Genomic DNA, 27,242 nt, shown 5'->3' with positions numbered 1-27,242 from the left:
AGAAGCGTGGGTCTGAGACTGAAATCCCCTCTCCTTTTCTTAAGAAGAGTAAAAAGCTGGGATCTTCCAAGGATGTCTCCTCACAAGACTTGCTTCAGGGCGCGCCTACGGGACCTGGTTCTCTGGCGTCTCGTCCCAAGACCATGCCCTCCGTTTCTAAAACGGGCATTGGCTCGTCGACGGGCTCGTCGACGCGTCCGTCGACGTCTTCGGCGTCTACGAAGTCTGTTTTGGCTTTTTCCACGTCGACGACTACTTCTTCCATGTCGACTAGTTCTGCCACGACGATGATCATCTCGTCGACGAGCAGCCAGGAGGTGAGACCCATCTCATCAATTATTATGATCTCGTCAATCAAACCGTCGACGAAGAAACCACCGTCGACGCATCCATCGTCGACGGCTATCCCGCCGACGAAGACCAAGACTTCATCGTCGACGACCGGATCCTCGTCGACGACACCATCGACGCAGATGATCCCTCCGTCGACGACTGCTCCGCCGACGACCCCCTCGTCGACGGCAAAGACAGCGATTCCGTCGACGGCCTCGTCGACGGCCTCGTCGACGGCCCCGTCGACGGCCAAAAAATCATCATCTACCAAAATTAAATTTCCTGCGCCGGATGCAGCGGCGCCAACGAAAAAACAACTAGAGGGTGTTCAAGCTATGCCACTCTCGTCGACGGGCTCGTCGACGACACAGCAACCCCTACAATCTGCTACCACCTTCAAAGTGGTTTCTACTGCGTCCCTCAAGTCTGTACCGCTAATACAGTTAAGTCCTATTAGGAGTGGGTCACAACCTCCGGAGAAATTATTTCAATCTGGAGCAGAGGAATCTGGAAATGATTCAGAGGTTGATCAACTTTACCAACCAGCAACCAGTCCATCGGATTTACACATTAAGTGTCAGGACTATAGCGATGAGGATGAGTATGCGGATCATACCGTCGAAGATGGGAACGTCCTTTTTCCATTGGATAGCACACAACAACCTAATTACGAACGCTTTACACAAATTCCTATGTCTATGGTGAAAAACCTACAACATATGCTGGATGACTACAATCGTAGATTTCCACCATCGTTACCGCCTTCCCCAGCACCCCAAGTGCAGCGGTCCCAGGCTCCAGCTCCACGCCCTCAGTCTCCAGTGCTTCAACCACAGTCTCCAACGCCTAGGCCTCGAGTTCAAGCGACTGTTGCACCTACGTCTCCTTTAGGTGCTGCTCCTGATACAGATAATGAGGGTCAAACTCCACAAAACACTGGAGATAATGACACTGATGATGAGGAAATGCAGGATTGGGACAATTATAGGGCACAGACACCCTCTACTCCACCAACATCACCGAGAACTTCGCCACCAGTGGATATCGCAAGTTTCCACAGTCTTATGGTCCGTGCAGCAAAGAGGTTTCACCTAACGTTAGAAACGCAGCAAGCAGAATGTTTTCTGTATGACTTTAAAGACTTGCCTCAACGCCAAACTCATACCATTCCTATTATTGACCACATATGGGAAGAGGGTCTGAAGTTGATGGAACGTCCCAACTCCATTCCAGCCGTTCTACCTAGGCTGGACAAAAAATATAAAGCACCGCCTACTTCCCCGGCCTGCTTAGTTTCACAGCCTAAACCAGACTCAGTAATCACTCAGGCGGCACAAAAAAGGTCTCGAAATCCTGCCATTCCCTTAACTTCTCCTCCGGATCAGGATGGCCGCAAATTGGACTCCATTGGTAAAAAATTTACCACAATGGCAGCGACAACGGTAAGAGCTTCCAACGCCTTAGCCATTCTGGGTCGATACGACCGTCAAATGTGGTCCGAGATCGCTGGTCTACTTCCACAAATGCCTGACTCCATCCGGGAAGAAGCACAGTCCATCATTCTCGAGGGAGAAAAGATTTCGGCGGAAATTATCGACTGTGCCGTCGATATAGCCTCTACTGGATTCCGTCAATTGGCGGGTGCTGCAGTTTTGCGTCGCCAAGGCTGGCTGAAGTCAACAACCTTCCGGCCGGAAGTTCAATCCAGAGTGCTCGATTTGCCCTACGACGGCGAGTCTCTGTTTGGTAAGCACGTTGATGATGCCTTGGAACTCATCAAAAAAGACACGGACACAGCGAAGTCCTTAACGACTCTGCAGTACAGAAAGAGGCCATTTCGTGGGGCTCGTGGTAGAGGAGGTGGAACCTCTACTTTTCGAGGCACGGGCCAATATAGAGGATACACTTACGACAACAGGCAAAGAGGATCCTATCAGTCCCAAAATCGTTCATCCACCTCCAGGCCTTACCAGCGGAAGTCCAACTACAGAGGTGGTGCGAACACCAGCAAAAAACAGTGAGAGGATTGTGCATCTTGGAGGTCGAATCTCGAAATTCTTCTCCAATTGGTCGAACATCACCAACGACCGATGGGTCTTGGATGTAGTTTCAAAAGGACACACCCTGGAATTTACGAAATTCCCCCCCCGCTCGCCCGCCTTCGGGCCCACCTTCTCCCCACTTCAAGGAACTGTTGGCCCAGGTGCAGCTTCTGATCAGGAAAGGAGCCATAGAATTGGTACCGCAAGATCAACGCGGCAAGGGATTCTACTCCCGTTTCTTTCTAGTGAAGAAAAAATCAGGAGAGTGGCGCCCCATCTTGGATCTGAGGGCTCTAAACAAGTTCATCGCGTCCAAGACTTTTCAGATGCTAACCCTGCTTCAAATCTTGAATTTCCTCATTCCAGGAGAGTTCTTTTCGACAATAGACCTTCAAGATGCATATTTCCATGTGCCAATTCACACCAGGCACAGGAAATACCTTCGTTTTACAGTCGGCCAATTTCATTACCAATTCAAGGTCCTTCCATTCGGCCTTCGATCGGCACCGAGGGTGTTTACCAAAATCCTAGCCCCGGTGGCAGCTTACCTGCGTTTACAAAACATCCAGTTTTATCCATATCTGGACGATTGCCTCATAAAGGCCAGGACTTTCCAACTGACACAAGAACACACACAGGTCTGCATATCCCTGTTCGAAACTTTAGGTTTCTCCATCAATTGCCTGAAATCACACTTTCACCCTTCTCAACAGCGAGATTTTCTAGGAGCCTCGCTCGATTCTCGGCTAGGGCAAGTGTTCGTTTCACAGGAACGTCAGAGCAGAATGTTGCAGAAGGTGCAATTCCTGCAGTCAAGAAAGTACGTTTCTGTTCGAATGTACAAGTCATTCCTCGGCATGGCTTCCTCATGCATTCAACTGATTCCCAACTGCAGACTGCACATGAGAGTCCTTCAGGAAGAACTCGACAGCCAGTGGAAGCAGGTATCAGGCTCATTCGAGGACAAGATCCATCTCACGTCTCGCATGCAAAGAGCTTTGGAGTGGTGGGCCCATCCTCCAAATATAGCAACAGGTCGTTCATTCAAGGACGAACAACCAACACTGACACTGACGACAGACGCCTCCCTAGAGGGTTGGGGTGCTCATCTCGACGGAATGTCAGTGAGGGGCAAGTGGACAGCGTCTCAGCGCACTTGGCACATAAATCGCTTAGAACTACTGGCGATTTTCTTGGCCTTGAAGTCCTTTCAAAGAGTAGTGCAGGGACAAACATTGTTGGTGAAGACAGACAATACCACCAGCATGCACTACATCAACAAACAGGGCGGCACAAGATCTCTCGTGCTATCACAGCTGGCACAAGAAATTTGGGACTGGGCTCTACAACGTCAAATACATCTCCAAGCTATTCATGTACCAGGTGTGGCCAATGTGCTGGCGGACGCGCTCAGCAGAGCCCTCTCGGACAACCACGAATGGGAACTACACCAACCAACGTTGGATTACATCTTCAGACAGTGGGGCCGACCGCAGTTGGATCTATTTGCAACGATTCTCAACAGGAAATGTCTAACGTTTGCGAGCCGGCATCCACACAAAGAGTCGAGTGGAAATGCCTTTTCAATAAATTGGTCGAACACCTTCAGTTATGCATTCCCTCCTCTGCCGCTCATTCCACGTCTGTTACACAGAATGAGATTCCACCCATGTCGGATGATCCTGATCGCGCCCAAATGGCCGAGACGCCCTTGGTTCTCAGATCTCCTCCTATTCTCTCTGACACAGCCGATACGGTTGCATCCTCTGCCGCATCTTCTCACAATGCATCAAGGTCAAATATGCCATCCAGATCCAGCATACCTTCAACTTCATGCTTGGAACCTGAGTACTATGAGTTTGCACACATGAATATCGACAAGGATTGTAGGGCAGTGCTATCAAATGCTCGAGCACAATCTACTGTCAAAACTTACCAACTGAAATGGAAGCGTTTCTGCGCTTGGTGTTCCACTAGATCACTAGACCCCATGTGTGCTCAGCCAGAACAAATTTTGCCCTTCTTTTTGTCGTTAGCAAAATCAGGACTATCTCACTCTACCCTTAAGGTTTTTCTGGCTGCTATCTCTCGTTTCCGTCATGATGGCATAACATCTTTGTACTCTTCCAGGATCATAAGACAGTTCTTCAAAGGCCTTTTTAGGATGTTTCCTCCAATCCGTCGGCCTCCACCTTCATGGCGACTCAACCTAGTTCTGTCTCAGCTGCTTTTGCCTCCATTCGAGCCCATCCATTCTTCCAATCTGAAGTTCCTCACGTGGAAAGTGGCTCTGTTACTTGCTCTGACCTCTTCTAGACGCGTCAGCGACATCCAAGCCTTTACTATACAGCCACCGTTTTTGCAATTTTCCAACGAGGCTGTCACCTTGAGAACAAATCCCAGTTTTATTCCTAAGGTTCCCAGTGACTTTCATCTCAATGAACCTATTGTTCTTAAGACTTTCTTCCCTGCACCTCAATCTGCAGCGGAGCACTCCTTACACACTCTGGATGTGAAACGCTGTCTTAAATTTTACATCCAACGCACAGCTGCCTTCAGAAAGTCTGATCAATTGTTTGTTGCATATGGCCCAGTATGCAAAGGACAACCCGTTACTAAACAGACTATCACCAGATGGATATCGTCTGCCATATCCTATTGTCATCAGCGGGCTGGCAAGCCCCTTCCTGCTCCTGCTCGTGCTCATTCCACGAGAGCTGTGTCGACTTCTGCTGCCCTCTTTGCGGGGGTACCTCTAAGACAAATCTGCAGAGCTGCTACTTGGTCCAGCAGCCATACTTTCACGAAGCATTACTGCCTGCAATCAACAGATGCCGCGGATACGGCAGTGGGTCAAGCGGTGCTGCGGAATCTTTTCCATTAAAGGTGAGCCTCTGTTGCTACCCGCCTCCAGTCATAAAGGTATTGTCATGTTTTTGGTTTTTTATTGCTTATTAAGTGATAAGGTATGCCTAAACTTAATTTGTATCTTCCTTTATGACTTATGTATGTTTTTACTGCTTTCTATTCTTATTCAAGCATGTGAATCTATGAAAGACACCCCTAATACTGGAGAAGAACATAAGTTACTTACCTGTAAACTGTGGTTCTCCAGTATTGGTGTCTTTCATAGATTCACATGCGACCCTCCCATCCTCCCCTCAGAGGCTCTCTTCTCCTCAAGCATTTATACTTACTTGTGCTGCGAAAATCTGAGGACTTGGGCTTCTGAGGAGAAGGTTCTAGAGGAGGCTACAGCCTGATTGGCTGGAATGTGGACCAACACATAATGACTCCTATAAGTTACTAAAGTGAATTCTCCCTTGGGCTTTTCAATGGGCCTATTCTGTTCTATGGTACTTTTTTAAGTTTACATTTTTATTGCATTATATGTATGTATATTTTATTTATAATATTTCTCATATATACATGCATATATTACTACTATTTTATGTACCGTGGGACTCCCACTTCGACGACGGGGAATATTCAAGCATGTGAATCTATGAAAGACACCAATACTGGAGAACCACAGTTTACAGGTAAGTAACTTATGTTCTTATTAATTATTATTATTGCGAAGCAATTGTTGATGAATAGTTATTATAAAAATGTATTAATGCAGTGACCTATATACTTGTTAAACGTAGAAAAATAGAACCATGAAAAATATAATCATAAGTAATATGTACATTTGTTAAGCAGAACTAATGAAAATCTATATATTTATAAACAATATTATGATACACATTTATACAAAGGAACACACATATCTATGTACACGTATATAGTCCAATGAAGTAAATTTGTATGCTGTATATTTGTTTGTGAGTCTGGTGGTTATGTGAAGAAGAGCCAACTTCTGAAGATAAGATACTGTGGATCTTAAGGTTATCTGGTTATAATACTTATTTAACTTGCGTGTGTTGCTTATTTGCTCCATGTTGCATGGCTCGCCACAAGAAAATAATGTGTGCACATTGTAAAGGTACTGACAACGGTCCTTGATTACTTAGGTGTCATGAAAAAACTTGATGCAAGTACCTGTGGTGCACTGACTGCGTTGTAACTGTAGCATACCTTGAAACAGTGGTCAAGCGGTGCGAGTACCAAAACATTGGGTAATAACACATTTTTGTGTGGTGATAAAAAGTGGGCGTTGTGAAGAGCTTCATTAAACATGTTGTACAAATCAATGTCCCTAAATAAGTAAATGTGTATACAGCGTAGTGTAGTTGTGCGTGCAGGCTTTGTTTCAAGGGTTCACATCAGAAACTTAAGTGAGGTTAAGTGGGGGTTACGCGATCACACGGTGAGCGCCTCTCGTTTGCCTGAAGTCTTTAGTGGTTTTACCAAGCACTAACCCTGGGCGTAGGACTACACTACGCTCGCGGAGCGTGCATAGTTTCCGCTGCAACGCACTGTGCAAAAACGTGTAGCGTAGCGGGCATTTTTGGCGACTGCGAGCAAGCAAAATCAACATCCCGGCGAGACTTTTTTCCCTGTTCGCGATCAGTTCTACCTCCCGGTGAGCTTCTCAACAGGGGGATGTCAGGTTTCTCATAGCGAGTGATCGCGTATACTCGCAACTGCTTGCGATGAGAAACTACCAGTCCGCGTTGAGAAAGCTGCCGGCCGAGTACAAATCTACTCGAGCGGCAAAAAACGACTGCTTGCACTGTGCAAGATGCCGTTTGCAATGATTGCACAGTGCGGACAAGCATCCGGCCCTGTGCAATCAGTGCGAACAGCATTTTTCCTACTGCACTACGCAGTTCTCGTAGCTCGTGTGTATTGCACTTCACGTAGCTACGCGTAGCGATACTACGCAAACTACGCCCAGGGTTACCAAGCATGTGGAGTTTTTTTTTTTTTAAGTGTGCACATTTGGTACTGAATGTGAATCCAGGCCTTGTGTTCAATACCTGTATCTTGACGCAGGCCTCTGTCAGGTATTATGTTTAGTTTTTTGACGTGCTGTAAAAGAGAAGCCTTCGGGCATGGTGGTTCATACATGGCTTGGCGGGAGAGTTGGTGAACAGAGACTGCTTGCGTAATGGGTTATCTATTTCTTATAAGTATAACGCACTGGCGGTGTGGCTGCGCTGTTCAGCACGACACCCCGCCAAGTAACGTTTATTGGGAATGTTTTGTTTTCCTAATGTACCCACCTCGCAGAGACGTCGAGGGGCCGTGCATTCATTTCAATGACTAATGGCAGTTCCACCATATGTGACTCAAGAGCTCGAGCAGGGCTGCAGCTGTCAGAACAGTGCGTTTTTCCACAGCCCACTTCCCTTTCCATCTCCTCGTTGTTAGACTCTGTGGTCACGAGCCATGTGTTATACCTTTGTTTATCTTTATTTTTGTAGAGGGCTGGTTGCGGAGACGATTGACAGATGCATCCCAGAGTTCGAGCGTGTCACATCCCTCCTCCATTTTCAGAGGACTGACTTATCTGACGCAAAGGTAAGTGCGAGCTGCCGAGGAGGGGCTTGCCATAATCCGCACTTTGATGCTGTTCCTCTTTTTAATGACTGTCCTCCTATTGCTTTTAACGATCGGTTGTAATTTCGAACTCTGCTGAATCGGAGCCAGCTCATTATGGTGAGAGCAGTGTTCGCCTTGGCCCTGTGCCCAATGGCCTGTATGGGTTTAGAAATGTGGGGCGCGTGGAAAAGGAACAAAGGGCTAGAGGTGCGCGAGCCAACCAATTACCATGGAGAGCCTCGGCCCTTAGAGCCCATAGGGTAGAGCCTGAAAATATTGGCTATGTAATCATACAGCAAACATCACATGAAATATGATCAAGTCCCTTCAAAATTCTTTAAAAAGTCTATTTCTTTAATATGTGGAAGCATTGAATTTACCGGATCACTTTGAACTAAGAAGCAGTACAAATAAAACGAGGCAAGACATTTGTAATGTAAACCCTGTACGTGCCCAGATTATTATAGAGTAACATATTTTATTAATTGAAACATCATAGGATTTTGTACAACTGGTATTCTGGAGTCACAGTCGTTCTTAACGATAATGAACACAAAGGTTTTTGGTGAAATACAATATTTGCTGAAGAGCACACAAGTTAAGGGGCGAAGCCTCAATTTATCCATGTTTTCTGGTTTCACTTTGTACAAATCAGCCAATAAATGGGTAATGTCTTTCCCTTTTTATGTTAACCCTTTGCTTTTACGTGGGTGGTATTGAAGCACTTTATGTGAGCACCACTTACAAGGGCACATTTGTTTTTTTAAGATTCAGCATGATAATTTGTTTTGCCCCAGGATATTGAACCTACGCTAAGACTCGAACCTGGTTCCCTTTTTCCAAAGTCATCAGCTGTGACCCTAATGGCACATCCTGGGCATAGGGAGGACATCCTGGGCAGAGGGAGGTTGGCAGACAGAAGTTACTTGAAAGCTTAGCTCGTTATGGTGGGCTCGAGGACTCAACAGGACCTCGAGCTGAGCCTGGCCTCAAGCTTTCAGTGACTCGCCCACCTGTACACAGGGCCCTGGTTGATTGTTATGTTATGTTAATTTCGATTTATATAGCGCCAAATCACCGATAGGTCTCTTAGCGCTTGCTTTGGGAACCCGTCCTGGCTTTCCCTGCGAGATAACCCCTACTGGGCATCTTCAAGGTGAAGACTAGGCATCCCATTGCGGTGGGGCCGTAGTGGAGATTAAGCAAGCTATTGCCCAGAGTTGCAGAGTGTGAACCCATGATTCGAGTAGGCACCGAGGCGAGAATTATCAAGTCCGTGGGCATTTTGAGCTCAAGACCCTGCCCGTCGGGAATTGAACCCTGGTCCTGGGTCTGACCTCTGCATCAGGGTCTGCCTCCTCTAACCAGTGAGCCGCACTTCTGCTGCCTTGATGTGAAGAGTTGGAAGGATTCTCTGTTGAGCCATTTAATTAATGAAACAAAGTTTTACAACTGCAGCCATGATTTTTTTAAGGTTCCAGCAGTATAAAGTATTCCAGCCATATAAACTGGAATGGAGCCACAGATGGCAATTTGTTAAAATGCCAGGAAGTAACATCATAAGCACTTTCATCCGATCACAGAAAGTTTTATCACTTGATCTTTCATTATGGAGGAATTACCAAAAGTGGCATTATGAAGTGAATAAATGCAATAAATACTAGTTGTTAAACATTTTTTTTAAATGATTACGTAGATAAAAGTGTATTTCATGTACCACCGTCTGTATATTAAGTGCATCCAGTGTAGCCAGGATCAAATCTATTAGCAGCCAGTTATGCATACTGGGAGGCATAACTTCTAGCTCCAGCACAGGCTTGGATACTCTGGGACCATCCTGATTTGCAAAAGCAGCTATCATTTGCCTAGGATTAACCGATATGTAGCCCCAAATACAGCCTCAAAGGCACAAGCAAAATCTTTTTATACGAAGGCAAACCAGTGTATGCACAGGCCTAACTCAATAATATTTGATTATGATATGGTAGACCTCCAGGGCCAGCCTTGGCATGGAAAAGCTGGGCCAAGGCCAAGGGCGTCCAGCTTTAGAGGGGCACACTGAACTTGGTTAGCAATTTGCTTTTAATGCTCTTTTTTTAATTCTTGGCTGCCAGCAACTCCAGGCACTTCTTTCTTCTTTTTTGCCCACTCCTTCCTTCTCCCTCTCTACTGGGCTCTCACTTCCGACTGCGCACCACTAGAAAGGAGCTTGGGTGTGGCCGTTGATTAAGTGATTTAGATGAGGTAGGATGGGGAATTGTGTTCCCATGTAGGTCACTACTCCGATGTAATCAGCAAAACCTGGTCTGTGTGGCACCCACAGGAATCACAGTTGGAGTAGGGCGAAAGAGGAGGACCAAGATAAGATAAGCAGCTGTGAAGGTTGAAGAAAGCAGATCTTCCCTAATTCTCTGTCACGCACAGCACCATCCCCCTTTACATACCTCCAGGTACACTCCACAGGTGGGCAGCTTCTAGTCCTAATCCTTCTCTTCCTTCTGGTGGGGAGGGCAGCTTCTATTTCTGCATCATAGCAAGGGAACAGGTGTATATTCTTAGACCAGTGTTAAGCTTAATGCTATCCACAGCCTGGATCGCAACAGTTAATATTGAAGTAATACTGACAAAACTGGAACAAGATTCCATGCAGAAAAAGAATAGTGTAGCAATTGTAATAATTTCTAGTGCAGAGGGGAGGAGCATCATGAAGGGTGCTATACAAGCAAGGTACTGGACTCCTCTTTAGAGGCTACCTTTCGTGGTACGCATGTGCTGGCTCTCCTTATGAGAGCCAGTATGCACAGACCCAGCCAAAGGCACAAGTCTCTCCATGCATGAATTTAGATACTCCGCTCATGCACTATTCTTCTCCCAACTGGTTGCATGCACAGGAATCGTGTCTGCGCATCCTGGGAACAGCATGTTTAATTACAGATTTGTGGTGCATAGAACTAGTCAATGAGTGTTAGTAGTTCTAATTACTTGGTTTTATTTATACTTCCAAGGTGTATTCATTCACCTATATTGAACAATTGGAGTTTCCATAATAGTTGAAGGATAGCTGATCCCTGTCACATTTTCAGGATAATCGCAAAGTGTGAATGAAAATTTACCTAAAGTCATGAAGGTAAGTTTCACTTCTAATAATTACACTGAGGAGAGGATTATGCTTTGTCTTTCTTCGCTTTATTTTGACAAAGATTTAACAGCAGCCATAAATAAAAAACTTGAAGAAAAACGCACACTCCCATGAACCATAGGGAGAACCATAAAAGTATAGTCCTTTCACAGTGTTCAGGACATCCAGCACAAAGTCTCTCCTCACTGACAGTGCCTCATCTTTCTTCCCGCGAGACACACCAATAGTAATGTCTCACTGGCCCTGTTTTGAACCGTCGTTCCCTGAAATAGAGGCAGCGTAAAAGTCCGAACAAAAACTGTTTGAGCATTAAAGGCGAATAACATTCTGTCCTCTGAAACTCAAACAGAGGAATGACAGTTTCAAACTTATTTCCAAAACTTTCGGAAAAGGTATAAAAGGGTTACTTACCACCGTACGGGGTGGGTTCGCCCCAGCATGTGCACCAGGCCCGGACTGGCCGTTGAGGGCACCGGGCAATTCCCTGGTGGGCCGCATGGTTGGGGGCCGGTTTTGGGCCCCTGGGGCCGTTTTTGTTACAGGGCCGTTATGCTGCAAAAACGACCCGTAACAAAAACGGCCGAAAACCGGCCCTGTCGCAGAGCGCGGTCGCACCTCTCCCCCCCCCCTCTCCTCCCGGAGGGGGGGAAGGGGGCCGGCCGAGCACTTTGCCAGGGCCGGTTCTGGTTCCCAGTCCGGCCCTGATGTGCACTGGGCGGGATAATCCTCGCCTCCGTGTCCTTAATATAATTGAACCTTACCTTCACGATGCTAGGCAAATTTTCATTCTGTGTCAGGACTGAAGACTCAGATTATGCTAGTTTATAGCTTACTCACCACCAACTGAGTGACCTCTATCACTGGCTTGAAATGAAATCCCTTGAAGGTCGAGTCTGAGGACCAGTCCGCTGCTCGAATAAAGTCCTCCAGACACACCCCCAAACAGAAGGCCTTAGAGGCCATGGCAGCCCTGGCCGAATGGTTTCCAAATTTCTTTGTGTCAATTCCGGCTTCTTGCATGACCCCTCACCCCCACCTGGCAATGGTGGGGAATGAGACCGCTTTGTGTTTATTTTTCCAAGCAATAAGCAATTGATGCTCGCACGGAGGGTGAATTTCTTGAGTCTGTTCCTCATAAGCCTTCAGACAGCGCACAACGCATAGTTTTTGGCATCAGGGAACACCGGGCATGAGGCCATGCGGATGAGCGACTTGGTGTGGCAACCCACTGTGAAACTCACCCCGTCCGGGGAGAAACTCTTGCAGTAACGTCTTAGGCTCTCACGTCAGAAACCCTCCTGCAGGACACCAAGCAAAGCAGCATCGCCAGTTTAGCCGAGAGTTTCTTTAGAGAAAGGAATTTATTCGGTTGCCAGGACAGGAAAAGGTTCAGGACCCAATTGACAGCCCACAAGGCCGAGTAAGGTGGTTCCGGGGGCAAGGAGAGACTAATCTCATGCAAATGAAAGGGTGCTCCCCCACTGAAGCCCCCTCGACAGGGGCATGTCCTGCGGAAATCGCAGAGCTGACTGCATTGATTGAGTGGTAAGCCAAGCCTTCTGCTGCCTGATCGGCCAGGAAATTAAAAATCTGGTGGACGTCCGCAAACACGGGATCCAGGTTCCTCCCAAGACACCAACAAACCCATCTTGTCCAGGCGGAATAATAATGTTTGGTGGTGCTCTCCGCCCATGCCTTTGACAAGAAGAGTTCAGCCGGTTGCGAAAGTCCTGGGAGCGACCAGCTTTGGCGGAAAGCCGCCATGCCAACAGGTGCAGGAAACCCTGAGCAATGAGGTGATGCGTAACGTGATCCGGATTCAGAAGAAGTTGAGGAAACGGAGAGTCGGATTGGAGAATCCCAAGAAAGTTCCAGTAGAACCGTAAACCAAACTTGTAATCTCCATAGCGGAGTCATCATTACAACCTCCACCACCTGCTGACAGACCTGGACAGCTGATCTCGTGATCATTGAGAATGGAGGGAAGGAGTAACCACTCTCTTGACTCCAGTGCTGGAGAAATACATCCGTGGCCGCCGCCAGAGAGTTGGGCCTCCAGCTGAAAAACCGAGGAACCTGATGGGCGACGAGCGACGCGAAGAGATCATTCAAGAAAGGACCCCACAGGTCCGACCGCCTTTGGAAAACCTGCAAGCCAAGCTTGCACAGGCTGGAATCGCAAAGTTCCCTTCAGTGCCAGTCTGCCACCTGGTTGGCTAAGATATTCCACCGTCACTGAGACTTGATGGGCCAGGCAAAAGTTCCAAAAATCATTTGTCAGTTTCGCTAGTGCATGGGATCGAGAGCCCCCCATGTTGTTGATCTAATGGACCGCAGAGACATTGTCCATCTGGAGGAGCACACAGGACTGAATCTTGCCCAACAATGGACGATGGCAAAGTACCTTGCCAGGAGTTCCTGGCAATTGATGTAAAGAGCTTGTTTGTCCAATGATCAGCCTCCTCCAGTGAAGAACTCCCCTCAATGGGTGCTCCCACCGGACCTGCTGGCGTTCGACTCGATGACCAAGTCTGGAACCAAGCAGAAAATTGCCAGTTTATTCCATGCCTCCATACGGGTCAGTCATCAAGTGATTTCTTCCTTCGCTTCCATGGTGAGTGGCACTGATTTGGCGTATTACAAATCCCTCCTCAGATGGTGCACCTTTAGGCATCGGAGGGCCCAATAGTGAAGGGGGCCCGGAAAAATGGCCTGGATGGACGAAGAGAGAAGGCCCACCAAGAGGGTAATTTGCCTGAGCGATGTGCGGGGTTTGGAAATGGTCTGTAAGAGCTTGTGGCAGATCTTGGCAATCTTCCGGGATGGAAGGCTCAAGGAAGATTGGACTGAATCCACGACGAATCCGAAGAAGGTCACTCTCTGAGTTGGGGCAAGAACCGACTTTGGTTAGTTGATGACGAACCTCAACCCCTGCAGGAGAGCCACTAAATTGGAGTTGACTGGCCAGGGTCCTGGGGCACTGTGCCATGAGGAGAATATCGTCTAAGCACACAATCATGCGGATGCCTTGGGCCCTGAGAAATTCCACTGCCGGTTGGAGCACCTTGGTGAAGCACCACGGTGCTGAGGACAGACCGAAAGGAAGGATGGTAAGCTCGTAAACGCAATCTCTCCGACAGAACTACAGAAACCGACAATGAGGAGGGTATAACCAAATAGGCATCCTTCAGATCTAACATCACTATCCAATCCATAGGGAGCCAGACGCCCAAAGGAGGTGAATCCCCTCCATCTTGAAGTGACTTTACACCAATCAGTCATTGAACTCTCGGAGATTGATAACCGGACGCTGTCCTCCATCTCATTTGTCTACTAGAAAAATATTGCTTAGGAAACCATTGCGATGCAGGGCTGATTGACAGATAGCCCCTTTGCTCAGGAGTGCGGAAAACTCCTTGTCGATAAGCTCTGCATCGCGAGCTGTAAAACAAATGTGCCGAGGATTGAATGCTTGACGAGGATGATCGTAAAACCCTATGTGGAAACCCTGTACGGTCTGCAGAACCCACGCGTCCGAAGTGAGGGAAGCCCACGCGGCCTGAAAAGCTGCCAAACGACCCTCAATGCAGAACTGAGCGGAAGGTAAAACACTCACCGTTTGTATTGCCGCCTCTGGTGTTGCTTTTGAAGCCTCCACGACCTCTGAAGTGCTGACCCCTTGTTGGGTAGAAGTTATTGTAGTGTGCTCTAGTTTGGTACTAGCCGCGTCCGTAGCCTTGTCCCTTGGGGGGGATTCTGTTGGAAACCTCGGCCGATCGAGTGGCCTCTTCCTCAGCCGGCCCCGTGGAAAACCTGCAGTGTAAAAACTCTCTTTATGTTGGATTGCTCTTTATCTAAAGAAGTAAAGGTCGCCACGAACTTGCCAAGTTCCTTGACGAAAGGGTCCTCAAAGAGGCCCCCTTGCGACACTGTGCCTACCTCTGAGGAAGACCAGTCCCCAAGCTTGGAGTCCAGATTGTTGAGCAAGAAGCGGCAACGCTCAGTTGAATGCGCACATTTTGCATAGCCCAGGAATATAATGGCGCGCTGGGTCCAATTAGAGAGCACTTCGGGGGAAATCAGGGATCCTGAAACATTGGCCTCCTCAGCCATATCCAATATTTTGGTCATGGGGCTTATGGCATCGAGAAGCATGTCTTGGCATGACTGCCAAGATCTGTCAGTGCCCTTGCGAGGATCCTTCGTGTATTTCGCTTGGAAAGTGGCCATCTTTCCGGGGGGTAAAAGCAACCTTGCTCTCAAGAGTGGGACGAGAACACTCCGATTTGAGGCAGCCCCATGCCTCCTTCTCAAGGGGATTGCGGAGTTGGCTGGCGACAAATTTGTCTACCTTGTCGCCAGGCGCCCAAGTGGCGAACCGTGAGTAGACAATATCATCAGGATCCAACATGCCTGGGTCCTCCCCTGCGGCAGAGCATGGAGTCACTGCAAGGTGCCACGGGTGCGAGAAACCCGCCTCTTCATCTGAGTCTCCCGGAGAATCTTCATCCGGTTCAGAAGTAGCTGGACCGGGAGTCTCGAGGGGGTCTGCGGGGGAAAGGAGGCAGGAGGAGGGATTGACTTGGCAAGAAAAGCTCTCTTGAGGCGCGCAAATGTGTCCCTGTCAACTCGCTCCTCACATTTCTTTTTAGGGGGGAGGTTTATCCCCGGCAAGCTCATTAGTGCCGGGGGGCAGAGGGTGATGCACGGCTCTGCGCCAACATCGCACACTCTTGAGCAATCCGGTCAGACAGGCGTTGCTCCATATGCCCAACAACCTCATTCACAACCCGGTAGATGGAAGAGTCAACCATGTCGTAAAATTAACCATCCCAGTGCACATATGCAAGGGAGTCCGCCTCCTCATTCATATGTGCCATGTTGGGCCTCCATGGGGAAGGAAGGCAGGCAAATGCTTAATTAGAGGGAGGACATGTGGAAGTGCAGGTGCTCGAAAGAGAGGAGGCAGGGGAACCCAGACAATGTTAGGGTGGACCAAAGACCCAAAATAGGGATGCACGTGTCCCCGCGCACAGGAAAATGCCCTCGGAAAGTGACAGGGCTCCCACTGTCCAGCAATGCACTTTGCTGAGGCCTTAACTGAGAAGTGCTCAGCTCGCCATCTGCCGTTATCGTGGGAACACCTGCTAATACAGACCCCTGCCGGGGTGTTTAGAAATTGAAAACATGCGGGGAATACAGACCCGGTAGGACCGGGTGTCACTGTGATAGTGGGAACAAGGCTTCGGCAGTACACGGCTCCTGCAGCGCGATCTCGTGAAGTGAAGAAATGCGCTTGAAAGGATCCAGCAAGCAGTGCCACCTGGCGGTTTGCTAGGAGCACCGCCTCTCTTGTGGGCAATGGCCGCGTAAGGAGCGTGAAAGCAGTCCCGCGGCTGGATGGGAATCTGGAAGAAAAACCTACAATAACCGCAAATATAAAACCTCAAGTATACAGCAAATAAACCCCTTGGGGGGCCGCCACAGTAAGCGAGCTGAAACAGGAAAATCAGCCATATTAGGCAAACAATATGCAGAGAAAACGAAAAACACACTTAACTGCCTACAAACCAGTGAAGAAAGAGGAGGCACTGTCCGTGAGGAGGGACTTTGTGCTGGACGTCATGGACACTGAAAGAGTGTGTTACATTCTTCTCCCCTGAGGCGGAAGCCGGGGGTTAGGTGCTTCGTAAATTGTTTTAAACTTATTTCTTTTCTGCATTTAGTGTGTCAAGATTACTTTGATACTTTTAAAATTAGGAACCTATTTGCCCCTCGCAGGGCTTGAACCCTGCTCCCCGCTCAAAACGACTGAGGTTCTGACATGGTGAAAACAGGGATAGACGCCATCTTTGTGGGGGAATTGAGCTCAGCGCATCAGCTGTCGGGCCGCCTCCTACTCCCTGTTTTTCCCATGAAATGGACGTTGTACTCCGTCCGCGCGCCAAAGGCAAGCCCGTCTGGGCCTGTCCGGGCCACGCCGGGCCAAGGGGCCAGTCCCCCTGCACCTACGCTTGCTGATAAACCCTCGATATCATATAATAGGAATCAACTACTTCAATTAAGAGGTAGGACTGGAGCGAACTGTACCTTTGTTAGCTACTCATAGGGACCATAAGTCCTGCACGGGGTGTCGATATTATCTAACCCCGGATATGAAGGTCCCCGAGGTACACCCGTTCTCACTGGCACTGCTTAATTGTCGTTCCTTACATAAGCACGCGCTTGAGATCTCCCTGCTTCTGAAGGAACTGGACATGGAGGTATTCTTCCTTACAGAAACATGGACTAATGATAGCTCTGATCCCGATATTGTCCGCGCCCTGCCCTCGAACTATGCAATTTCGAGGCAAGATCGGACGGACGGACGAGGAGGAGGGATTGCCATTGTGCATAAAAAATCTGTAGGCTGTAGAGTGGAGAGGGTCATCATCGCCGGGGCGGAGTGTATGATGTTCTCTGTCACTCTATCCCCAATATGCACGCTTTCGGGGCTTTTAGTTTACAGGCCCCCGGGGGCGATCGGACAATTTTGTGAAGAACTGCTAAGCTCTGTTATCAATCTGTCCTGTAATGTTCCCAATTTCACTGTATTAGGAGATTTAACATCCAGTTAGACAAATCTGACACTCCAGCATGTCAGAGTCTGATGACAGCATTGGACACGGTCAAACTTAAACAAATTATCAAAGGCCCTACACACGAAGCAGGACATACGCTTGATCATTGTTACACTAACTTAAGTACGCTTGAGTTAAAAAAAAAATCCACCATAATTCCTTGGCCAGACCATACCCTTATTTGCCAGGAACAGCCAGGCCAGGCTAATCTTTCAAAAAAAACTAGCTGAGCGTGGTCCAAGCTACCAAAGGATAAATGGATTTTTAACCTTACAGAAACTCTTCCTGAATCTAGTAATGACCCCTCAGAAGCAAATGATCTCCATAATCATTGGCTGGAGGCATCATTGTACTTGGCCTTACCAAAGGCTGAACTTTCCCATCGTAGTGAGGTGAACAAAAAAGCCTGGTATACTCCAGAGCTCAGAACCCTTAAACAGCTTTGCAAGCAGAAAGAGAGGATGTGGAGGAAAGACTACCTTGAAGCCAGTAAAAATAGCTATAGGACTGCGCTACGTAGTTACAAACGGGCTATTAAAGCTACCCAGTCCATCTACTATCAAGAAAAAATTACTTCTGCCTCTAGCTCTTCCAGGGAAATCTTCAAAATATTTAAGTCCTTAGTTACCCCTCCGACCCCCACTATTGACCCTCTTCTTGCCTACACATGCTGCAGGGAGTTAGCAAATTTCTTTGCTTCGAAGATAGTAGATATCTATTCAACATTCCTGGGGTCCCCTGTGTCTCCACTTCTTTCTCCGGGCCCAGATGTGACCCTCTTTGAGACATTCCCCCCTCTCGACTGTCTGAAGGTTCAGTCGATTTTGGACAACTTGAAATCAGGCTCACCGGTTGATGTAGTACCACCAACTGTTCTTAATTTGGTCTCCGATACTGTAGCCCCGGTGATTCGGGAGGTGATTAATACTTCCCTGGCAGCGGGGGTAGTCCCTCTTTCCTGGAAACAGGCAAGAGTAAAGGCGTTATTGAAGAAACCCAATCTCAATCCTGATGAATGGGCCAACTATCGCCCTATCTCTTTACTGCCTACGATCAGTAAGCTTGCCGAAAAATATATAAATTCCCTGATATCCAGCTTTATAGAAACTAACAACTTACTACACCCAACTCAGACCGGGTTTAGGTGCAAACAGGGCACTGAGACTGCCCTTATTTGAGTAGTTGAGGAAGCAAGGAAGATTGTTGATGGAGGCAGTTGCGCGGCCATACTGTTATTAGACCTCAGTGCGGCCTTTGATACTGTTAACCATTCTATTTTGATCCAAAGGAAGAGTAATATAGGTATCACTGGGACCGCACTGAGGTGGCTACAATCCTTCCTCCCCGAGCGGACTTTTTTGGTATTTGAGGATTACATCTCTTCCCCTCCTATGCATCTACACTGTGGCAATCCCCAGGGTTCTGTAGTAGGGGATCTCTGTGAATAGTCATAATCTAGTGAATAGTCCCGCCCATGTGCGTGGACCCCGGCAATCAAAAATAATCTCTTAAGTTGTCAAAATAATGCAGAAACTGCAAAGACACTTAAGAGAGAATTTAAAGACAAATAATGCAGCCTATATCCACATGCTACACTGTCCAGTACTTCAACTAGAAATTCCACCAAAAAAACACCACACACAACACAGCCTGCCAGTTTCTACCATAGAGAAACTTGCCTCCCGCAGTCAAAGACTCTGGAATGATAGAGAGGAAGGTAGGGACAGACACGCCCCATAGGCTGCCATTATGTGGCTTAAATAGGATACTGTGCCTTTAAGAGAACTTTCCAGAACTTCTCCCAGTATCCCAGAATGCATAGCAGGTCCCTCTACTTTCAGTTCTTTTTTCCGGCTCCTGCTTACAGGACCCTGGCATTGAGCTCTCCCTTGTTTTCAAGGGTTTATTGGATATTTTGGCACTTTTGAGTTCTAAAAGTGTTGCAGTTTACTTCTTGGTGTTCTCTTTCTCTTTTTTGTGCTGTTTTAGGCTTTTTAGGGCTCTAAAATGCCTGGCCTTTTTGATAAGTGCCCAGCATGTGGGAGGAAGAAGGCCAAGAGTGATCCCCATGATGTCTGCATCGTGTGCCTCCCTGAAGATCATGTCCCTGAGGATTGTGTCTTCTGCCAGCAGCTTTCTGCTCGGACTCTGAGGGACAGACTGAAGATCAGGCTTTCTGGCCTTGAGGAGAGGCGTCTGCAGACTGCAGGTGGGTCTGGGCAGGCTGGGAAGGTTCCCTCTGCCTCTGCTGAGGCCTCTGGGGGGCTCCCCAGGGGCAGGAAGTCCAGCAAACGGTCCCGGTCTCCGTCGACGTCGATTGCATCGACGGCGACGTCGAGAGGGATGACGGCGGTGTGCTCCCCTTCTCCCTGGGGCTCCGGGTCGAGACGGCTCGACGTCGAAGATCATGGAGAAGTCGCCGTCGAAGCCACCGTCGACGTCATCGTCTTCGTCGACGTCGAGGTCTTCCTACCGACAAGCATCGACGCTCGCCGTCGAGGCGGCATCGACGCTGTCGTCGAGGCACCGGTCGACGTCGAGGGGCTCCTCGACGTCGAGAGCATCAAGAAGACGGCGACGTTCGTCGTCGAAGACGGACCGCTCGACGTCGAGGGGGCGGCGTACGGCGTCGCGGAAGAAGAGGTCGGCGTCGAGGAGTCGACGTTCGGCGTCGCCGAAGAAGAGGGTTGACGCCGGAGTCGAGGAAGCGTCATTCGACGCCAGAAAAGCGACGCTCTGCGTCCAGCAGACAGCGGTCAGCGCCTAGGAGTCGGTCAGCCTCTCCAAAACGGCGCAAGAGGGATTCTAGTCCCAGAAGTCACGCTGCTTCAAGTGGAGGACGCAAGAGGAAGCGGTCACCTGCTGATGGGGCTGGCTCTCCGCACCCTTCGCCTAAAGGGTCACCGGGCTCGGTGTACTCAGAGGTGTACACACCATCTCGGCCCAGGACTCCGACTCCTCCTCCTGTTCCTAAGGAGGACCCTCCACCCAAACCTCCACTCCCTTCAGGAGACCCTCCGCCACCTCCGGTCCCTCCGCATGGGCCCACCCCGCAGCCGAAGGTTCCTCCTCCGAGGTCCACTTCCCTGCTGTCTCTCCCTGTTCCTCCTAAGGGGACCCTAAAACCGAAACCCCGTGAGGAGCCAAGGAAGACCCCTCCACGAAAACCGACAGAGCGGCCACGGGCGGGCAGGTCTCGCTCTCGCTCTGGGAGGAGGGAGAGATCGCGACGCAGATCATCCACGAGGTCGAGACGCCGCCATAGGAGGCGCGAATCTCGCTCACACACGAGGTCCTCTGGGACCAGGGACTATTCTCCTACCCTATCGGGGTCACCGGACACGAGAGTGTCCCCGATAGATGACCTGGTGGCGTTCCATGACGTCCTTTTAAGGGGCGCTGCGAAGTTGGGCATATCCCTGACGGTGCCTACTCCGAAAACGTCAGTCATTTTTGAGACTTTACATCAAAAACACCTGTTTCGTCCTCTCCTGCCTCTGGTGCCGGGCCTGGAAGAACCGGCTATGACCCTGTTTCTCACCCCTGCGGTGACGAGGGCGGCTCCATCAAGGTTACTGAAGAAGTACTGGGTTCCCGATTCGGATCCGGCCTTTCTGAGAACGGAACCTCCTCCTGACTCTGTCATTGTGACGGCGGCCCGCAAGCAGCATGCCACCACTCCGTCCTCCACGGTTCCCCCGGATAAGGAGTCAAGGTGGATGGATTCGGCGGGGAGGAAAGTCTGTGGAACTTCCGCTACATCCATGAAAGCTGCGAGTGCCACGGCGCTGTTGGGCCGATACGACCGCGCCCTCTGGGAGAAGCGTGAGGACTTCATGGAAGTGCTGAGTGAGGGGATGCTGGTGGCGAACCAGGTTATCAGCGCGGCAGCGGACTCTTCCCTGTTGGCTGCTCACAGATTTTGCCACGGAGTCAACCAACTACGCCACGCATGGCTCCGGCTTACGTCCCTGAAACCGGAGGCACAGCAGAGGGTGGCCAACCTACCGTTCTCCGGTGAGACCCTCTTCGGGAAGCATGCGGACGATGAGATGGCCCGCATGAAGGCAGAGGCCGAGACGCTAACGGCTGTGGGCCTGGAGAAGCCTAAAGAGACCAAGAAGCAGTACCGCCCTTTCCAACGGTGGTTCGGCGGGCAAGGCCGGGGCCAGGCTTCGGGGCAATCGCAATAGCAACACCAGTTCCGTAAGCTGTTCCAGAAGCGCCAGAAGGGCAGAGGAGGCCAGCAGTCGGCCCCAGCGCCCAAGGGCCAGGCTGGGTCTAGGCCCTAGGAACCTACTTCCCCCGGATCTGTTACCCCCTCCGGTAGGGGGAAGCATTCAATTTTTTCTGGCAGAGTGGAGAAAAATTACTCAGGACAAGTGGGTGCTGAATATTGTTTGCAATGGATACAGTCTTCGGTTCACCAGCCCTCCTCCAGCAATTCCCCCGGTCAGCTCGCAGTTTCAGCTGCGCGAGCTTCAGGCGGAAGCGGATATCCTGTTGAGGAAAAGGGCGATAGAAGACGTACCTTTGTCTCAGAGAGGAAGAGGACTGTACTCCAGGTTCTTTCAAGTTCGCAAGAAGGACAAGAACGAGTTCAGGCCCATTCTGGACTTGCGGCAGGCAAACAAATGGATTCGCAGGGAAAAGGTTTGCATGCTGTCGTTGCATCAGATTTACCCTCAGTTGCAACAGGGAGACTGGCTATGCGCTATAGACCTACAGGATGCTTACTTCCATGTGCCCATTGCACACAAACACAGGAAGTTCCTGCGGTTCCAAGTCGGCACCAATCACTATCAATACACAGTACTCCCATTCGGACTGAAGTCTGCGCCGAGAACGTTCTCGAAGTGCATGGCGGTGGTAGCAGCACACCTGAGGAAGAACAAGGTGTTCGTCTACCCGTACTCGGACGATTGGTTGATCAAGGCATCCTCCTTCTCGGAAGCGCGGGCACACTTCCAGAAGACGTGCGTTCTCTTGAACAAGCTGGGGCTGCACATCAACATGGCCAAGTCTGTCCCGACTCCGGTCCAATGCATACAGTACTTGGGAGCCTCCATCAATACGCTGTCAGCAAGCGTGTCTCCTTCGGAAGAGCGACGGTTATCACTCCTTCGGAAGGCTCAGGCTCTTATGACGACTCCATCTACAACAGTGAGGACGGTGTCTTCTCTACTGGGATCGATGGACTCTTGAATCTTCCTGACGCCACACGCACGGCTGCACATGAGACCGCTGCAGGAGTGCTTAGAGGACCAGTGGGATCAGAGGAAAGGATCTTGGGACGACAAGATTCGACTGTCGCTGCATGCTCTTCAGTCTCTGAAGTGGTGGTGTTCGGCGGAGAATCTCCTCAGAGGGGTTCCCTTTCACAAGGACATTCCAACGCAGACTGTCGTGACGGATGCGTCTCTTCTGGGATGGGGAGCGCACTCCGGGACTCTACAGATTCAAGGCACGTGGTCGCCGATGGAGGCCACGTATCACATCAATTTCCTGGAACTCAGGGCTGTTCACTTGGCTCTGAAGGCCTTTCTTCCGTCCTTCCAGACCAACTCTCTGCTTGTACAGACGGACAATACCACCACGATGTATTACCTCAACAAGCAGGGGGGCTCGAGATCACGCACTCTGTCACAGGAGGCGCAGACGATCTGGCACTGGCTCCTAGCCAGAGGACTGACGATAACGGCCACCCATCTGCCAGGTGTGCAGAATGTTCAGGCAGACGCACTGAGCAGACTGGTTCAGGAAAACCACGAATGGGTCATACACGACGAAGTACTAGGAGAAGTCTTCGCAAGGTGGGGAACTCCAGACGTAGATTTGTTCGCCACCGCCGAAAACAGCAAGTGCAGAAACTTCGCCTCCAGGTACTTCCAGCAAGGGACGCTGGGGAATGCGTTAGGGATCAACTGGACGAACAGCTTTCTGTACGCCTTTCCTCCCATTCCCCTGATTCCGGCGGTGCTCATCAAGCTGGCCCGGTCCAGAGCTCGGATGATACTCATCGCCCCGGAGTAGCCCAGGCAGTGGTGGTTCACGGACCTACTTAACCGGTCTCTCCTTCCTCACATTCGGTTGCCGTGCAGGCCGGACCCTCTCACGAAGTTCGGGGGACGGATGTTACACCCCAGCCTCTCGTCTTTGAGTTTGGCGGCATGGCTCCTGAGATAGTGCAATATGGCCATCTGAATCTGCCCGATGATTGCATGGACATACTGAAGGAGTCTAAGAGACCTTCCACTCGGACTTCATATGCTTACAAGTGGAAGAGGTTTTGTATCTGGTGCCAGTCTAAGAACCATGATCCTACGACCTGTAAGGAAGATGTCATCCTTCCTTACCTTTTACATTTGGCGCAGTCTGGCCTTAATGTGCATTCCATTAAGGTTCATCTGGCTGCATTGACTGCCTACAGGAAATGCCCTTCACATACTTCCTTTTTCCAGATCCCTGTGATCAAAGATTTTCTGGAAGGATTGAAGAAAGTATTCTCTCCTGTCAGGCTTCCCTCGCCTTCATGGTAATTGAATGTGGTGCTGTCCAGATTGATGAAGGAGCCTTTTGAACCTATTCATAAGGCTTCGTTGCAGCACCTGTCCTGGAAGGCGGTGTTCCTCGTGGCGTTGTGTTGTAATGAACCTTATACTGTATTTCATGCTGCTAAGGTTGTTATGCGTACTCACCCTAAATTTCTTCCCAAGGTTATTTCTGATTTTCATGTCAACCAGACTATAACTTTGCCTACGTTTTTTCAGAACCCTTCATCCCCAGCGGAGAGGTCTCTCCATTCCCTGGATGTTAGGAGGGTGTTGAAATTTTATCTGGATAAAACCAAAGCTATTCGTAGGTCTGACCAGTTGTTCATCAATTATGGATCAGTCAGGACGGGTCTTGCGACCTCTAAGCAGTCCATCTCTAGGTGGATTGTGTCCTGCATACAATTGTGTTACCAAAAGGCTAATAAGACCTTAGGAGGTAAGCCTAAGGCTCATTCCACCAGGGGCAAAGCTGCCACGACGGCTCTGCTCCGTAACGTGCCGATTGCTGAAATCTGCAAGGCAGCCACTTGGAAGTCGGTTCATACCTTTGCTAAGCATTACTGTCTGGACACTGACGCCAGGGCAGACGCTCAGGTTGGGCAGGCTTCGCTGCGGAATTTGTTCGCACAGTAGTGGCGTTATGTATTTATTCTCCACTGCCGCTTTGGTGTGGGGATGGGCTTGCCATTCTATTCACTAGATTATGACTATACACAGAGATCCCCTACTACAGAAGGAGTAGTTTCTGTCCTGTAACTCCAGTTCGGTAGTAGGGGAATCTCTGTTATAGTCATAAGCGCCCGCCCTCCTCCCCGGTGGAGATATTTCATCATGTGAAGAATGCTACAGGTCTGGCGTGCTTCGCCTTCAAAAAGAACTGAAAGTAGAGGGACCTGCTATGCATTCTGGGATACTGGGAGAAGTTCTGGAAAGTTCTCTTAAAGGCACAGTATCCTATTTAAGCCACATAATGGCAGCCTATGGGGCTTGTCTGTCCCTACCTTCCTCTCTATCATTCCAGAGTCTTTGACTGGGGGAGGCAAGTTTCTCTATGGTAGAAACTGCCAGGCTGTGTTGTGTGTGGTGTTTTTTTGGTGGAATTTCTAGTTGAAGTACTGGACAGTGTAGCCTGTGGATATAGGCTGCATTATTTGTCTTTAAATTCTCTCTTAAATGTCTTTGCAGTTTCTGCATTATTTTGACAATTTAAGAGATTATTTTTGATTGCCGGGGTCCACGCACATGGGCGGGACTATTCACTAGATTATGACTATAACAGAGATACCCCTACTACAGAACTGGAGTTACAGGACAGAAACTACTCCTTCATCCCAACCTTATTTAATATATACATGAGACCATTGGCTGAGGTGGTGTTACCTTGGGGGGTGCAATTAGTGACCAATGCTGATGATACTCAGCTTATCACTCTTTCTGGGCAGATGTCGACCTATGACAAGCTTTCCTCCTGCCTCAGCAGAGTCCGTGAGTGGATGGATGATTCTTTCCTGAAACTCAATGGAGCAAAGACTGAGGTCATGATGCTGGGACATAATGCACCCTCCTCGGTTAATGGATGGTGGCCAAATACTTTAAGCCAGCCCCCCTCCCCAAAGGAGAGAATTAAGAGTTTGGGAGTATGGCTGGACCCATCGCTTAATTTTTTGGTGCAAGCTCGGAAGGTAGCAGCTACTTGCTATGCCCTGATGAGATCACTCAGGAAATTAATTGGGCTGATTCCGTTTGAAGCGAGGCGGATATTAGTACAGGCCCTGATTTTAACTTGCCTTGACTACTCCAACGCAGTCTACCTAGGGGCCCCACAGGGGACACTTAGGGCCCTACAGACTGTACAGAACTGTGCAGCCCGGATGCTTTTACAGATCACACGAAGAACCTCAGCCAAAACAGCGCTCCGGCAATTACACTGGCTGCCGGTTCAACAAAGGATTGAATTTAAGGCTATGACCATCGTCCACAAAGCCCTAACTAAGACAGGACCTGATCTCGTTCAACCTTTGTTCTGCCCCTATTAAACCAATAGGACCTTTAGATCCAGTAATAAGAACTTACTGGCAGTTCCTAGGATAAGGAGAAGCCATATTGGAGGCAGAAGCTTTGCTGTACAGTCGGCAAAACTTTGGAACAGCCTGCCCGACTTTATTCAGCTGGAGGAGAACCATCTTAGGTTTAGAAATATGCTGAAAACTTTCCTAGTCCCATAAATCATCGGGGATGAATGGACCACTGAAGCGCTGGGATGCCTCCGGGTAACCATGCGCTATACAAATGCGTAGTCATTCATTCATTCATTCATTCATTCATTCATACTGTTATGGTACTCTCTATGGTTCATGGGAGTGTGTGTTTTTCTTCAAGTTTTTTTATTGATGGCTACTGTGAAATCTTTGTCAAAATAAAGCAAAGACAAAGCATAATCTGAGTCTCCGGTCCTGACATAGAATTGCATTGACGTTATTTTCAGTACATTTATTTTAAGTTAAGGTCATACAAAATCTGGCATCGATCCAGCCTTCTTGAACTACGTTGGGAACACGAAACATAGACACTAATTATGCAAGCAGAGGATATAGCTCAAGCCATGAACTGAATTATTTCAGAATACTTGTACTTGCAGGTGTTACGCAACAAAACACATTTTAATAACTTCAGAGGGATGAAAAGTCAGTTCACCCCGTCAAAGGTACTATCCTGTCACCATCATATCCAGATCAAACAAAGGAGACTCTTTACTTTCCCACGTGTTGTCAATGTCTTGTGACTTTGGAACTCTGTGAAAATAAGTTATTAGACTCATTTTGCATTGCTCATTTAATAGACTCTGGGGGCTGCCCTCCAGTAATTGATCAACTAACTGCATTATTAAAATTTCTATGCTGAACAACCAGCTGGCAAGCTTCTACAAATATAACCAGGATATGGATAAAGTGGACTTGGGCAAATTGAAAATAAAACTAAAATGCTTATTATAAACATGTTGTTACTAAGACGTGGAGCCTCATTTCAAGTGTGCTAGAGAGGGCGGTAGGGCGGTGTTAATTCT

At 49.0% G+C, this 27,242-nt stretch overlaps 1 protein-coding gene across 2 annotated transcripts in view; it reads left to right on the top strand.

Annotated features, from left to right (window-relative positions):
* HYCC2 (hyccin PI4KA lipid kinase complex subunit 2) overlaps positions 1-27,242 on the top strand; it is a 699,566-nt gene that overhangs the window by 301,240 nt on the left and 371,084 nt on the right. For both annotated transcript variants that reach the window (XM_086955234.1, XM_086955235.1), the window contains exon 2: positions 7,748-7,844. The gene's annotated coding sequence lies outside the window, so the exon portion shown is untranslated. The remainder of the gene's footprint in view (positions 1-7,747; positions 7,845-27,242) is intronic.

This window comes from Lissotriton vulgaris, chromosome 2_1 (assembly GCF_964263255.1).
Source record: "Lissotriton vulgaris chromosome 2_1, aLisVul1.2, whole genome shotgun sequence".
NCBI lineage: Eukaryota > Metazoa > Chordata > Amphibia > Caudata > Salamandridae > Lissotriton > Lissotriton vulgaris.
The sequence above is the reverse complement of the archived record's forward strand: the minus strand, read 5'-3'. Positions and strand labels throughout refer to the sequence as shown.